This window comes from Somniosus microcephalus, chromosome 8, assembly GCF_052327205.1.
Source record: "Somniosus microcephalus isolate GS21.2 chromosome 8, FLI_Smic_1.0, whole genome shotgun sequence".
In the NCBI taxonomy this organism is placed as follows: domain Eukaryota; kingdom Metazoa; phylum Chordata; class Chondrichthyes; order Squaliformes; family Somniosidae; genus Somniosus; species Somniosus microcephalus.
Window position 1 is genome coordinate 138,109,858 of NC_140994.1, and position 15,179 is coordinate 138,125,036.

Below are 15,179 nucleotides of genomic sequence, written 5' to 3' on the forward strand. Positions count from 1 at the left end.
CACAGGCTCACCACTCTTTGAGTGAAGAAATTCTTCCTCATCTCTGTTTTAAATGATTTGCCCGCTATTTTTAGACTGTGGCCCCTGGTTCTGTGCTCCCCGGCCATTGGAAACATTCTCTCTGAATTCAGCCTGTCCAGGCCTGCCATAATTTTATATGTTTCGATGAGATCCCCTCTCAATCTTCTAAACTCCAGTGAGTACAAGCCCAAACTATTTAATCTCTCTTCGTAGGTCATTCCCGCCATTCCAGGTATCAGCCTGGTGAATCGCCGTTGCACTCTTTCCATGGCAAGAACATCCTTCCGCAGATGGGGCGACCAAAACTGTACACAATACTCCAGATGCGGTCTCACCAGCACCTTGTACAGCTGTAGTAAGGTATCCCTATTCCTATACTCGAACCCCCTTGATATGAAGGCCAACATACCATTTGCCTTCTTGATCGCCTGTTGCACCTGCATGCTCTCCTTCAGTGACTGGTGCACAAGAACACCCAGGTCCCTCTGCACTTCCCCATCTCCCAATCTATTGCCATTTAGATAATAATCTACCCTCCTGTTTTTACCCCCAAAGTGGATAACCTCGCATTTATCCACATTATAGTGCATCTGCCACGTATCTGCCCATTCCCCCAACCTGTCCAAATCGCACTGTAGCCTCCTGACATCCTCATCAGAGCCCACCCCTCCTCCTAGTTTAGTGTCGTCAGCGAATTTGGAAATATTGCATCCAATTCCCTGATCCAGATCATTTATATATATTGTGAACAGCTGGGGTCCCAGGACAGATCCTTGCGGCACCCCGCTGGTCACTGCCTGCCACTCCGAAAACGAGCCGTTTATTCCAACTCTCTGTTTTCTATCCGCCAGCCAGTTCTCTATCCACGTTAATACTTTGCCCCCAATCCCATGAGCCTTAATTTTGCATGATAATCTTTTGTGTGGAACCTTATCGAAGGCTTTCTGGAAGTCAAGGTACACCACATCCACTGGCTCTCCCCCATCTATTTTACCAGTTACTTCCTCAAAAAATTCCAGCAGATTAGTCAAACACGATTTACCCTTTGTAAATCCATGTTGACTCTGTCCGATCCTTTCCCCATTTGTCAAGTGCTCCGCTATTTTATCCTTAATAATGGACTCTAGCATTTTGCCCACAACCGATGTAAGGCTTACTGGTCTATAATTCCCTGCTTTCTCTCTACCCCCCTTTTTAAATATTGGGGTAACATTAGCTACCCTCCAATCCACGGGTACTGTTCCCGAGTCAATGGAGTTCCGGAAGATGATCCTTAGAGCATCTGCTATCTCCAGGGCCACCTCCTTAAGTACCCTAGGATGTAGTTTATCAGGCCCCGGGGATTTGTCGGCCTTCAGTCCCCTCAACTTACCCAACACCATATCCCTAGAGATACTAATTTCTGTCAGCTCCTCCCTCTCATTAGTCCCTATGTTTGCCGATATTCCTGGGAGGTTATTTGTGTCCTCCTTTGTGAATACAGAACCAAAGTATGAGTTTAATTGGTCTGCCATTTCCTTATTCTCCATTATATATTCTCCCGAATCGGACTGCAAGGGACCGACTTGGGATTTTACCAGTCTTTTCCTCCTGATATACCGATAAAAGCTTTTGCAGTCTGTCTTTATGTTTGCTGCAAGTTTACTTTCGTATTCTATTTTCCCCTTCCTGATTAATCCCTTTGTCCTCTTTTGCTGTATCCTGTACTGCCCCCAATCTTCCGGTCTGGTGCTTTTTTTTGCCAGTTGATATGCCCTTTTTTTTGATTTTATGCTGTCCCTAATTTCCCTCGTTATCCACGGTTGAGTCACCTTTTTAGGTTTATTTTTATGCCAAACCGGTATAAACATGTTCTGGAATTCTTCCATTCTATCTTTGAATGCTTGCCATTGTCTCTCCACTGTCAATCCCCCCAGAAACACCACCCAATCAATCTTACCCAATTCCCGTCTCATACCCTCGTAATTCCCTTTATTTAAGTTCTGGACCTTAGTCTCTGATTCAATTTCCTCACTCTCCATCTCGACTGAGAGCTCGATCATATTATGATCGCTCTGACCCAAGGGGCCTCGTACAAGAAGATTGCTGATAAGTCCCTTCTCATTGCACAATACCCAGTCTAAAATGGCCTGATCTCGAGTCGGCTCCTCGACATATTGGTCCAGATAACCGTCCCGAAAACATTCCAGGAATTCCTCCTCCTCAGAATTTTTACTAATTTGGGTAGTCCAATCAATATGTAAATTAAAGTCACCCATGATGACAGCTGTGCTCTTATCGCACGCTTCTCTAATTTCCCTTTTTATGCCTTCCCTCACCTCCATATTACTATTTGGAGGCCTATATATCACACCCACTAACGTTTTCCTCCCCTTGCTATTTCTCATTTCTACCCATACAGATTCCGTTTCATCCGAGTTAATATCCTTCCTTTCCATTGCATTAATCCCCTCCTTTACCAGCAATGCTACCCCACCTCCCCTACCTTTTTGCCGATCCTTCCTAAATATTGTATATCCCTGGATGTTAAGTTCCCAGCCTTGCCCACCCTGCAGCCACGTTTCTGTAATCCCAATCAAATCATACTTGTTTACCTCTATTTCCACAACTAATTCATCCACCTTGTTCCTAATGCTTCTAGCATTAAGATACAAAGCCTTCAGGCTTGCTTTTTTCACACTCTCATTATGAATTAGTTTGGCCCTTTGTGTTTCTCTCCTTTGCTTATTGCTTCTCACCTTTCTACCATCTATTTCTGACTTCATATGACTTCCCTCTTTTCCACTACCTAGGTTCCCATCCCCCTGCCAAATTAGTTTAAATCCTCCCGAACCGCCCTAGAAAATATTACAGTGGGGTTAGTGTATCAGAGAGAGTTACAGTGGGGTTAGTGTATCGGAGAGTTACAGTTTGGTTAGTGTATCAGAGAGAGTTACAGTGGGGTTAGTGTATCAGAGAGTTACAGTGGGTTAGTGTATCAGAGAGTTACAGTGGGGTTAGTGTATCAGAGAGTTACAGTGGGGTTAGTGTATCAGAGAGTCACAGTGGGGTTATTGTATCAGAGAGTTACAGTGGGGTTAGTGTATCAGAGAGTTACAGTGCGGTTAGTGTATCAGAGAGAGTTACAGTGGGGTTAGGGTATCAGAGAGTTACAGTGGGGTTAGTGTATCAGAGAGTTACAGTGGGGTTAGTGTATCAGAGAGTTACAGTGGGGTTAGTGTATCAGAGCATTACAGTGGGGTTAGTGTGTCAGAGAGTTACAGTGGGTTATTGTATCAGAGAGTTACAGTGGGATTAGTGTATCAGAGAGTTAGAGTGGGGTTAGTGTATCAGAGAGTTACAGTGGGGTTAGTGTATCAGAGAGTTACAGTGCGGTTAGTGTATCAGAGAGAGTTACAGTGGGGTTAGTGTGTCAGAGAGTTACAGTGGGTTATTGTATCAGAGAGTTACAGTGGGATTAGTGTATCAGAGAGTTAGAGTGGGGTTAGTGTATCAGAGAGTTACAGTTGGGTTAGTGTATCAGAGAGTTACAGTGGGGTTAGTGTATCAGAGAGTTACAGTGGGGTTAGTGTATCAGAGAGTTACAGTGTGGTTAGTGTATCAGAGAGTTACAGTGGGGTTAGTGTATCAGAGAGTTACAGTGGGGTTAGTGTATCAGAGAGTTACAGTGGGGTTAGTGTATCAGAGGGTTACAGTGGGGTTAATGTATCAGAGAGTTACAGTGGGGTTAGTGTATCAGAGAGAGTTACAGTGGGGTTCGTGTATCAGAGAGTTGCCGTGGGGTTAGTGTATCAGAGAGAGTTACAGTGGGGTTAGTGTATCTGAGAGTTACAGTGGGGATAGTGTATCAGAGAGAGTTACAGTGGGGTTAGTGTATCAGAGAGTTACAGTGGTGTTAGTGTATCAGAGAGTTACAGTGGGGTTAGTGTATCAGAGAGTTAGAGTGGGGTTAGTGTATCAGAGAGTTACAGTGGGGTTAGTGTATCAGAGAGAGTTACAGTGGGGTTAGTGTAAGGCAGAGACTTACAGTGGGGTTAGTGTATCATCAGAGAGAGTTACAGTGGGGTTAGTGTATCAGAGAGTTACAGTGGTGTTAGTGTATCAGAGAGTTACAGTGGGGTTAGTGTATCAGAGAGTTACAGTGGGGTTAGTGTATCAGAGAGAGTTACAGTGGGGTTAATGTATCAGAGAGTTACAGTGGGGTAAGTGTATCACAGAGGGTTACATTGAGCTTTGTGTATCAGAGACAGCTACAGTGGGCTTAGTGAATCAGAGAGAGTTACATTGCGGTAAGTGTATCAGAGAGTTATAGTGGGGTTAGTGTATCAGAGAATTACAGTGGGGTTAGTGTATCAGAGAGTTACAGTGGGGTTAGGCTATCAGAGAGTACAGTGGGGTTAGTGCATCAGAGAGTTACAGTGGGTTAGTTTATCACCGAGTTGCAGTGGGGTTAGTGAATCAGAGAGTTACAGTGGGGTTAGTGTATCAGAGAGTTAGAGTGGGGTTAGTGTATCAGAGAGTTACAGTGGGGTTAGTGTATCAGACAGAGTTACAGAGGGGTTAGTGTATCAGAGAGAGTTACAGTGGGGTTAGTGTATCAGAGAGTTACAGTGGGGTTAGTGTATCAGAGAGTTACAGTTTGGTTGGTGTATCAGAGAGTTACAGTGGGGTTAGTGTATCAGAGAGTTACAGTGGGGTTAGTGTATCAGAGAGTTACAGTGGGGTTAGAGTATCAGCGAGTTACAGTGGCGTTAGTGTATCAGAGAGAGTTACAGTGGGGTTAGTTTATCAGAGAGTGTTACAGTGGGGTTCGTGTATCAGAGAGTTACAGTGGGGTTAGTGTATCAGAGAGTCACAGTGGGGTTATTGTATCAGAGAGTTACAGTGGGGTTAGTGTGTCAGAGAGTTACAGTGCGGTTAGTGTATCAGAGAGAGTTACAGTGGGGTTAGGGTATCAGAGAGTGTTACAGTGGGGTTAGTGTATCAGAGAGTTACAGTGCGGTTAGTGTATCAGAGAGAATTACAGTGGGGTTAGTGTATCAGAGAGAGTTACAGTGGGGTTAGTGTATCAGAGAGTTACAGTGGGTTAGTGTATCAGAGAGTTACAGTGGGGTTAGTGTATCAGAGAGTTACAGTGGGGTTAGTGTATCAGAGAGTCACAGTGGGGTTATTGTATCAGAGAGTTACAGTGGGGTTAGTGTATCAGAGAGTTACAGTGCGGTTAGTGTATCAGAGAGAGTTACAGTGGGGTTAGGGTATCAGAGAGTTACAGTGGGGTTAGTATATCAGAGAATTACAATGGGTTTAGTGTATCAGAGAGTTACAGTGGGGTTAGTGTATCAGAGAGTTACAGTGGATTTAGTGTACCAGAGAGTTACAGTGGGGTTAGTGTATCAGAGAGAGTTACAGTGGGGTTAGTGTATCGGAGAGGTACAGTTTGGTTAGTGTATCAGAGAGAGTTACAGTGGGGTTAGTGTATCAGAGAGTTACAGTGGGTTAGTGTATCAGAGAGTTACAGTGGGGTTAGTGTGTCAGAGAGTTACAGTGGGTTATTGTATCAGAGAGTTACAGTGGGATTAGTGTATCAGAGAGTTAGAGTGGGGTTAGTGTATCAGAGAGTTACAGTTGGGTTAGTGTATCAGAGAGTTACAGTGGGGTTAGTGTATCAGAGAGTTACAGTGGGGTTAGTGTATCAGAGAGTTACAGTGTGGTTAGTGTATCAGAGAGTTACAGTGGGGTTAGTGTATCAGAGAGTTACAGTGGGGTTAGTGTATCAGAGAGTTACAGTGGGGTTAGTGTATCAGAGGGTTACAGTGGGGTTAATGTATCAGAGAGTTTCAGTGGGGTTAGTGTATCAGAGAGAGTTACAGAGGGGTTCGTGTATCCGAGAGTTGCCGTGGGGTTAGTGTATCAGAGAGAGTTACAGTGGGGTTAGTGTATCTGAGATTTACAGTGGGGATAGTGTATCAGAGAGAGTTACAGTGGGGTTAGTGTATCAGAGAGTTACAGTGGGGTTAGTGTATCAGAGAGTTACAGTGGGGTTAGTGTATCAGAGAGAGTTACAGTGGGGTTAGTGTATCAGAGAGTTACAGTGGGGTTAGTGTATCAGAGAGTTACAGTGGGGTTAGTGTATCAGAGAGTTACAGTGGGGTTAGTGTATCAGAGGGTTACAGTGGGGTTAATGTATCAGAGAGTTACAGTGGGGTTAGTGTATCAGAGAGAGTTACAGTGGGGTTCGTGTATCAGAGAGTTGCCGTGGGGTTAGTGTATCAGAGAGAGTTACAGTGGGGTTAGTGTATCTGAGAGTTACAGTGGGGATAGTGTATCAGAGAGAGTTACAGTGGGGTTAGTGTATCAGAGAGTTACAGTGGTGTTAGTGTATCAGAGAGTTACAGTGGGGTTAGTGTATCAGAGAGTTACAGTGGGGTTAGTGTATCAGAGAGTTACACTGGGGTTAGTGTATCAGAGAGAGTTACAGTGGGGTTAGTGTAAGGCAGAGACTTACAGTGGGGTTAGTGTATCATCAGAGAGAGTTACAGTGGGGTTAGTGTATCAGAGAGTTACAGTGGTGTTAGTGTATCAGAGAGTTACAGTGGGGTTAGTGTATCAGAGAGTTACAGTGGGGTTAGTGTATCAGAGAGAGTTACAGTGGGGTTAATGTATCAGAGAGTTACAGTGGGGTAAGTGTATCACAGAGGGTTACATTGAGCTTTGTGTATCAGAGACAGCTACAGTGGGCTTAGTGAATCAGAGAGAGTTACATTGCGGTAAGTGTATCAGAGAGTTATAGTGGGGTTAGTGTATCAGAGAATTACAGTGGGGTTAGTGTATCAGAGAGTTACAGTGGGGTTAGGCTATCAGAGAGTACAGTGGGGTTAGTGCATCAGAGAGTTACAGTGGGTTAGTTTATCACCGAGTTGCAGTGGGGTTAGTGAATCAGAGAGTTACAGTGGTGTTAGTGTATCAGAGAGTTAGAGTGGGGTTAGTGTATCAGAGAGTTACAGTGGGGTTAGTGTATCAGACAGAGTTACAGAGGGGTTAGTGTATCAGAGAGAGTTACAGTGGGGTTAGTGTATCGGAGAGTTACAGTTTGGTTAGTGTATCAGAGAGAGTTACAGTGGGGTTAGTGTATCAGAGAGTTACAGTGGGTTAGTGTATCAGAGAGTTACAGTGGGGTTAGTGTGTCAGAGAGTTACAGTGGGTTATTGTATCAGAGAGTTACAGTGGGATTAGTGTATCAGAGAGTTAGAGTGGGGTTAGTGTATCAGAGAGTTACAGTTGGGTTAGTGTATCAGAGAGTTACAGTGGGGTTAGTGTATCAGAGAGAGTTACAGTGGGGTTAATGTATCAGAGAGTTACAGTGGGGTAAGTGTATCACAGAGGGTTACATTGAGCTTTGTGTATCAGAGACAGCTACAGTGGGCTTAGTGAATCAGAGAGAGTTACATTGCGGTAAGTGTATCAGAGAGTTATAGTGGGGTTAGTGTATCAGAGAATTACAGTGGGGTTAGTGTATCAGAGAGTTACAGTGGGGTTAGGCTATCAGAGAGTACAGTGGGGTTAGTGCATCAGAGAGTTACAGTGGGTTAGTTTATCACCGAGTTGCAGTGGGGTTAGTGAATCAGAGAGTTACAGTGGGGTTAGTGTATCAGAGAGTTAGAGTGGGGTTAGTGTATCAGAGAGTTACAGTGGGGTTAGTGTATCAGACAGAGTTACAGAGGGGTTAGTGTATCAGAGAGAGTTACAGTGGGGTTAGTGTATCAGAGAGTTACAGTGGGGTTAGTGTATCAGAGAGTTACAGTTTGGTTGGTGTATCAGAGAGTTACAGTGGGGTTAGTGTATCAGAGAGTTACAGTGGGGTTAGTGTATCAGAGAGTTACAGTGGGGTTAGAGTATCAGCGAGTTACAGTGGCGTTAGTGTATCAGAGAGAGTTACAGTGGGGTTAGTTTATCAGAGAGTGTTACAGTGGGGTTCGTGTATCAGAGAGTTACAGTGGGGTTAGTGTATCAGAGAGTCACAGTGGGGTTATTGTCTCAGAGAGTTACAGTGGGGTTAGTGTGTCAGAGAGTTACAGTGCGGTTAGTGTATCAGAGAGAGTTACAGTGGGGTTAGGGTATCAGAGAGTGTTACAGTGGGGTTAGTGTATCAGAGAGTTACAGTGGGTTAGTGTATCAGAGAGTTACAGTGGGGTTAGTGTATCAGAGAGTTACAGTGGGGTTAGTGTATCAGAGAGTCACAGTGGGGTTATTGTATCAGAGAGTTACAGTGGGGTTAGTGTATCAGAGAGTTACAGTGCGGTTAGTGTATCAGAGAGAGTTACAGTGGGGTTAGGGTATCAGAGAGTTACAGTGGGGTTAGTATATCAGAGAATTACAATGGGTTTAGTGTATCAGAGAGTTACAGTGGGGTTAGTGTATCAGAGAGTTACAGTGGATTTAGTGTACCAGAGAGTTACAGTGGGGTTAGTGTATCAGAGAGAGTTACAGTGGGGTTAGTGTATCAGAGAGTTACAGTGGGGTTAGTGTATCAGAGAGTTACAGTGGGGTTAGTGTATCAGAGAGAGTTACAGTGGGGTTAGTGTATGGCAGAGACTTACAGTGGGGTTAGTGTATCAGAGAGAGTTACAGTGGGGTTAGTGTATCAGAGAGTTACAGTGGTGTTAGTGTATCAGAGAGTTACAGTGGGATTAGTGTATCAGAGAGTTAGAGTGGGGTTAGTGTATCAGAGAGTTACAGTTGGGTGAGTGTATCAGAGAGTTACAGTGGGGTTAGTGTATCAGAGAGTTACAGTGGGGTTAGTGTATCAGAGAGTTACAGTGGGGTTAGTGTATCAGAGGGTTACAGTGGGGTTAATGTATCAGAGAGTTACAGTGGGGTTAGTGTATCAGAGAGAGTTACAGTGGGGTTCGTGTATCAGAGAGTTGCCGTGGGGTTAGTGTATCAGAGAGAGTTACAGTGGGGTTAGTGTATCTTAGAGTTACAGTGGGGATAGTGTATCAGAGAGAGTTACAGTGGGGTTAGTGTATCAGAGAGTTACAGTGGTGTTAGTGTATCAGAGAGTTACAGTGGGGTTAGTGTATCAGAGAGTTACAGTGGGGTTAGTGTATCAGAGAGTTACAGTGGGGTTAGTGTATCAGAGAGAGTTACAGTGGGGTTAGTGTAAGGCAGAGACTTACAGTGGGGTTAGTGTATCATCAGAGAGAGTTACAGTGGGGTTAGTGTATCAGAGAGTTACAGTGGTGTTAGTGTATCAGAGAGTTACAGTGGGGTTAGTGTATCAGAGAGTTACAGTGGGGTTAGTGTATCAGAGAGAGTTACAGTGGGGTTAATGTATCAGAGAGTTACAGTGGGGTAAGTGTATCACAGAGGGTTACATTGAGCTTTGTGTATCAGAGACAGCTACAGTGGGCTTAGTGAATCAGAGAGAGTTACATTGCGGTAAGTGTATCAGAGAGTTATAGTGGGGTTAGTGTATCAGAGAATTACAGTGGGGTTAGTGTATCAGAGAGTTACAGTGGGGTTAGGCTATCAGAGAGTACAGTGGGGTTAGTGCATCAGAGAGTTACAGTGGGTTAGTTTATCACCGAGTTGCAGTGGGGTTAGTGAATCAGAGAGTTACAGTGGGGTTAGTGTATCAGAGAGTTAGAGTGGGGTTAGTGTATCAGAGAGTTACAGTGGGGTTAGTGTATCAGACAGAGTTACAGAGGGGTTAGTGTATCAGAGAGAGTTACAGTGGGGTTAGTGTATCAGAGAGTTACAGTGGGGTTAGTGTATCAGAGAGTTACAGTTTGGTTGGTGTATCAGAGAGTTACAGTGGGGTTAGTGTATCAGAGAGTTACAGTGGGGTTAGTGTATCAGAGAGTTACAGTGGGGTTAGAGTATCAGCGAGTTACAGTGGCGTTAGTGTATCAGAGAGAGTTACAGTGGGGTTAGTTTATCAGAGAGTGTTACAGTGGGGTTCGTGTATCAGAGAGTTACAGTGGGGTTAGTGTATCAGAGAGTCACAGTGGGGTTATTGTATCAGAGAGTTACAGTGGGGTTAGTGTGTCAGAGATTTACAGTGCGGTTAGTGTATCAGAGAGAGTTACAGTGGGGTTAGGGTATCAGAGAGTGTTACAGTGGGGTTAGTGTATCAGAGAGTTACAGTGCGGTTAGTGTATCAGAGAGAATTACAGTGGGGTTAGTGTATCAGAGAGAGTTACAGTGGGGTTAGTGTATCAGAGAGTTACAGTGGGTTAGTGTATCAGAGAGTTACAGTGGGGTTAGTGTATCAGAGAGTTACAGTGGGGTTAGTGTATCAGAGAGTCACAGTGGGGTTATTGTATCAGAGAGTTACAGTGGGGTTAGTGTATCAGAGAGTTACAGTGCGGTTAGTGTATCAGAGAGAGTTACAGTGGGGTTAGGGTATCAGAGAGTTACAGTGGGGTTAGTATATCAGAGAATTACAATGGGTTTAGTGTATCAGAGAGTTACAGTGGGTTAGTGTATCAGAGAGTTACAGTGGGGTTAGTGTGTCAGAGAGTTACAGTGGGTTATTGTATCAGAGAGTTACAGTGGGATTAGTGTATCAGAGAGTTAGAGTGGGGTTAGTGTATCAGAGAGTTACAGTTGGGTTAGTGTATCAGAGAGTTACAGTGGGGTTAGTGTATCAGAGAGTTACAGTGGGGTTAGTGTATCAGAGAGTTACAGTGTGGTTAGTGTATCAGAGAGTTACAGTGGGGTTAGTGTATCAGAGAGTTACAGTGGGGTTAGTGTATCAGAGAGTTACAGTGGGGTTAGTGTATCAGAGGGTTACAGTGGGGTTAATGTATCAGAGAGTTTCAGTGGGGTTAGTGTATCAGAGAGAGTTACAGAGGGGTTCGTGTATCCGAGAGTTGCCGTGGGGTTAGTGTATCAGAGAGAGTTACAGTGGGGTTAGTGTATCTGAGATTTACAGTGGGGATAGTGTATCAGAGAGAGTTACAGTGGGGTTAGTGTATCAGAGAGTTACAGTGGGGTTAGTGTATCAGAGAGTTACAGTGGGGTTAGTGTATCAGAGAGAGTTACAGTGGGGTTAGTGTATGGCAGAGACTTACAGTGGGGTTAGTGTATCAGAGAGAGTTACAGTGGGGTTAGTGTATCAGAGAGTTACAGTGGTGTTAGTGTATCAGAGAGTTACAGTGGGGTTAGTGTATCAGAGAGTTACAGTGGGGTTAGTGTATCAGAGAGTTGCAGTGGGGTTAGTGTATCAGAGAGAGTTACAGTGGGGTTAGTGTATGGCAGAGACTTACAGTGGGGTTAGTGTATCAGAGAGAGTTACAGTGGGGTTAGTGTATCAGAGAGTTACAGTGGTGTTAGTGTATCAGAGAGTTACAGTGGGGTTAGTGTATCAGAGAGTTACAGTGGGGTTAGTGTATCAGAGAGAGTTACAGTGGGGTTAGTGTATCAGAGAGTTACAGTGGGGTAAGTGTATCACAGAGGGTTACATTGAGCTTTGTGTATCAGAGACAGCTACAGTGGGCTTAGTGAATCAGAGAGAGTTACAGTGGGGTTAGTGTATCAGAGAGTTACCGTGGGGTTAGTGCAACAGAGAGTTACAGTGGGGTTAGTGTATCAGAGAGAGTTACAGTGGGGTTAGTTTATCAGAGATTTACAGTGGGGTTAGTTTATCAGAGAGAGTTGCAGTGGGGTTAATGTATCAGAGAGTTACAGTGGGGTTAGTGTATCAGAGAGTTACAGTGAGTTAGTGTATCAGAGAGTTACAATGGGGTTAGTGTTTCAGAGAGTTACAGTGGGGTTAGTGTATCAGAGAGTTACAGTGGGGTTAGTGTATCAGAGAGATTTACAGTGGGGTTAGTGTATCAGAGAGAGTTACAGTGGGGTTAATGTGTCAGAGAGTTACAGTGGTGTTAGTGTATCAGAGAGTTAAAGTGGGCTTAGTGTATCAGAGAGTTACAGTGAGGTTAATGTATCAGAGAGTTACAGTGGGGTTAGTTTATCAGAGATTTACAGTGGGGTTAAAGTATCAGAGAGTTACAGTGGGGTTAGTGTATCAGAGAGAGTTATAGTGGGGTTAATGTTTCAGAGAGTTACCGTGGTGTTAGTGTATCAGACAGAGTTACAGTGAGGTTAGTGTTTCAGAGAGAGTTACAGTGGGGTTAATGTATCAGAGAGAGTTACAGTGGGGTTAGTGTATCAGAGAGTTACAGTGGGGTTAGTGTATCAGAGACAGCTACAGTGGGCTTAGTGTGTCAGAGAGAGTGACAGTGGGGTTAGTGTATCAGAGAGTTACAGTGGGGTTAGTTTATCAGAGAGTTACACTGGGGTTAATGTATCAGAGAAAGTTACAGTGAGGTTAGAGTGTCAGAGAGAGTTACAGTGGGGTTAGTGTATCAGAGAGTTACAGTGGGCTTAGTGTATCAGAGAGAGTTACAGTGGGTTTGTGTATCAGAGAGTTAAAGTGGGGTTAATATATCAGAGAGTTACAGTGTGGTTAGTGTATCAGAGAGAGTTACAGTGGGGTTAGTGTATGACAGAGAGTTACAGTGGGGTTAGTGTATCAGAGAGAATTACAGTGGGGTTAGTGTATCAGAGAGTTACAGTGGGGTTAGTTTATCCGAGAGTTACAGTGGGGTTAATGTATGAGAGAGTTAGAGTGGGGTTAGTGTATCAGAGAGAATTACAGTGGGGTTAGTGTATCAGAGAGTTACAGTGGGGTTAGTGTATCCGAGAGTTACAGTGGGGTTAATGTATGAGAGAGTTACAGTAGGGTTAGTGTATCAGAGAGAGTTACAGTGGGGTTAATGTATCAGAGAGAGTTACAGTGGGGTTAGTGTATCAGAGAGAGTTACAGTGGGGTTAGTGCATCAGAGAGAGTTATAGTGCGGTTAATGTTTCAGAGAGTTACAGTGGGTTAGTTTATCAGAGAGTTACAGTGGGGTTAGTGTGTCATAGAGTTACAGTGGGGTTAGTGTATCAGAGAGTTACAGTGGGGTTAGTGTATCAGAGAGTTACAGTGGGGTTGGTGAATCAGAGAGTTAGAGTGGGGTTAGTGTATCAGAGAGTTACAGTGGGGTTAGTGTATCAGAGAGTTACAGTGGGGTTAGTGTATCAGAGAGTTACAGTGGGGTTAGTGTATCAGAGAGAGTTACAGTGGGGTTAGTGTAACAGAGAGTGTTATAGTGGGGTTAGTGTATCAGAGTGTTACAGTTTGGTTAGTGTATCAGAGAGTTACAGTTGGGTTAGTGTATGAGAGACTTACAGTGGGGTTAGTGTATCAGAGATTTACAGTGGGGTTCGTGTATCAGAGAGTTACAGTGGGGTTAGGGTATCAGAGAGTACAGTGGGGTTAGTGCATCAGAGAGTTACAGTGGGTTAGTTTATCACCGAGTTGCAGTGGGGTTAGTGAATCAGAGAGTTACAGTGGTGTTAGTGTATCAGAGAGTTAGAGTGGGGTTAGTGTATCAGAGAGTTACAGTGGGGTTAGTGTATCAGACAGAGTTACAGAGGGGTTAGTGTATCAGAGAGAGTTACAGTGGGGTTAGTGTATCAGAGAGTTGCAGTGGGGTTAGTGTATCAGAGAGTTACAGTTTGGTTGGTGTATCAGAGAGTTTCAGTGGGGTTAGTGTATCAGAGAGTTACACTGGGGTTAGAGTATCAGCGAGTTACAGTGGGGTTAGTGTATCAGAGAGAGTTACAGTGGGGTTAGTGTATCAGAGAGTGTTACAGTGGGGTTCGTGTATCAGAGTGTTACAGTTTGGTTAGTGTATCAGAGAGTTACAGTGGGGTTAGTGTATCAGAGAGAGTTACAGTGGGGTTAGTTTATGAGAGATTTACAGTGGGGTTAGTGTATCAGAGAGAGTTACAGTGGGGTTAGTGTATCAGAGAGTTACAGTGGGGTTAGTGTATCAGAGAGAGTTACAGTGGGGTTAGTGTATCAGAGAGTTACAGTGGGGTTAGTTTATCCGAGAGTTACAGTGGGGTTAGTGTGTCAGAGAGTTACAGTGCGGTTAGTGTATCAGAGAGAGTTACAGTGGGGTTAGGGTATCAGAGAGTGTTACAGTGGGGTTAGTGTATCAGAGAGTTACAGTGGGTTAGTGTATCAGAGAGTTACAGTGGGGTTAGTGTATCAGAGAGTTACAGTGGGGTTAGTGTATCAGAGAGTCACAGTGGGGTTATTGTATCAGAGAGTTACAGTGGGGTTAGTGTATCAGAGAGTTACAGTGCGGTTAGTGTATCAGAGAGAGTTACAGTGGGGTTAGGGTATCAGAGAGTTACAGTGGGGTTAGTATATCAGAGAATTACAATGGGTTTAGTGTATCAGAGAGTTACAGTGGGGTTAGTGTATCAGAGAGTTACAGTGGATTTAGTGTACCAGAGAGTTACAGTGGGGTTAGTGTATCAGAGAGAGTTACAGTGGGGTTAGTGTATCAGAGAGTTACAGTGGGGTTAGTGTATCAGAGAGTTACAGTGGGGTTAGTGTATCAGAGAGAGTTACAGTGGGGTTAGTGTATGGCAGAGACTTACAGTGGGGTTAGTGTATCAGAGAGAGTTACAGTGGGGTTAGTGTATCAGAGAGTTACAGTGGTGTTAGTGTATCAGAGAGTTACAGTGGGATTAGTGTATCAGAGAGTTAGAGTGGGGTTAGTGTATCAGAGAGTTACAGTTGGGTGAGTGTATCAGAGAGTTACAGTGGGGTTAGTGTATCAGAGAGTTACAGTGGGGTTAGTGTATCAGAGAGTTACAGTGGGGTTAGTGTATCAGAGGGTTACAGTGGGGTTAATGTATCAGAGAGTTACAGTGGGGTTAGTGTATCAGAGAGAGTTACAGTGGGGTTCGTGTATCAGAGAGTTGCCGTGGGGTTAGTGTATCAGAGAGAGTTACAGTGGGGTTAGTGTATCTTAGAGTTACAGTGGGGATAGTGTATCAGAGAGAGTTACAGTGGGGTTAGTGTATCAGAGAGTTACAGTGGTGTTAGTGTATCAGAGAGTTACAGTGGGGTTAGTGTATCAGAGAGTTACAGTGGGGTTAGTGTATCAGAGAGTTACAGTGGGGTTAGTGTATCAGAGAGAGTTACAGTGGGGTTAGTGTAAGGCAGAGACTTACAGTGGGGTTAGTGTATCATCAGAGAGAGTTACAGTGGGGTTAGTGTATCAGAGAGTTACAGTGGTGTTAGTGTA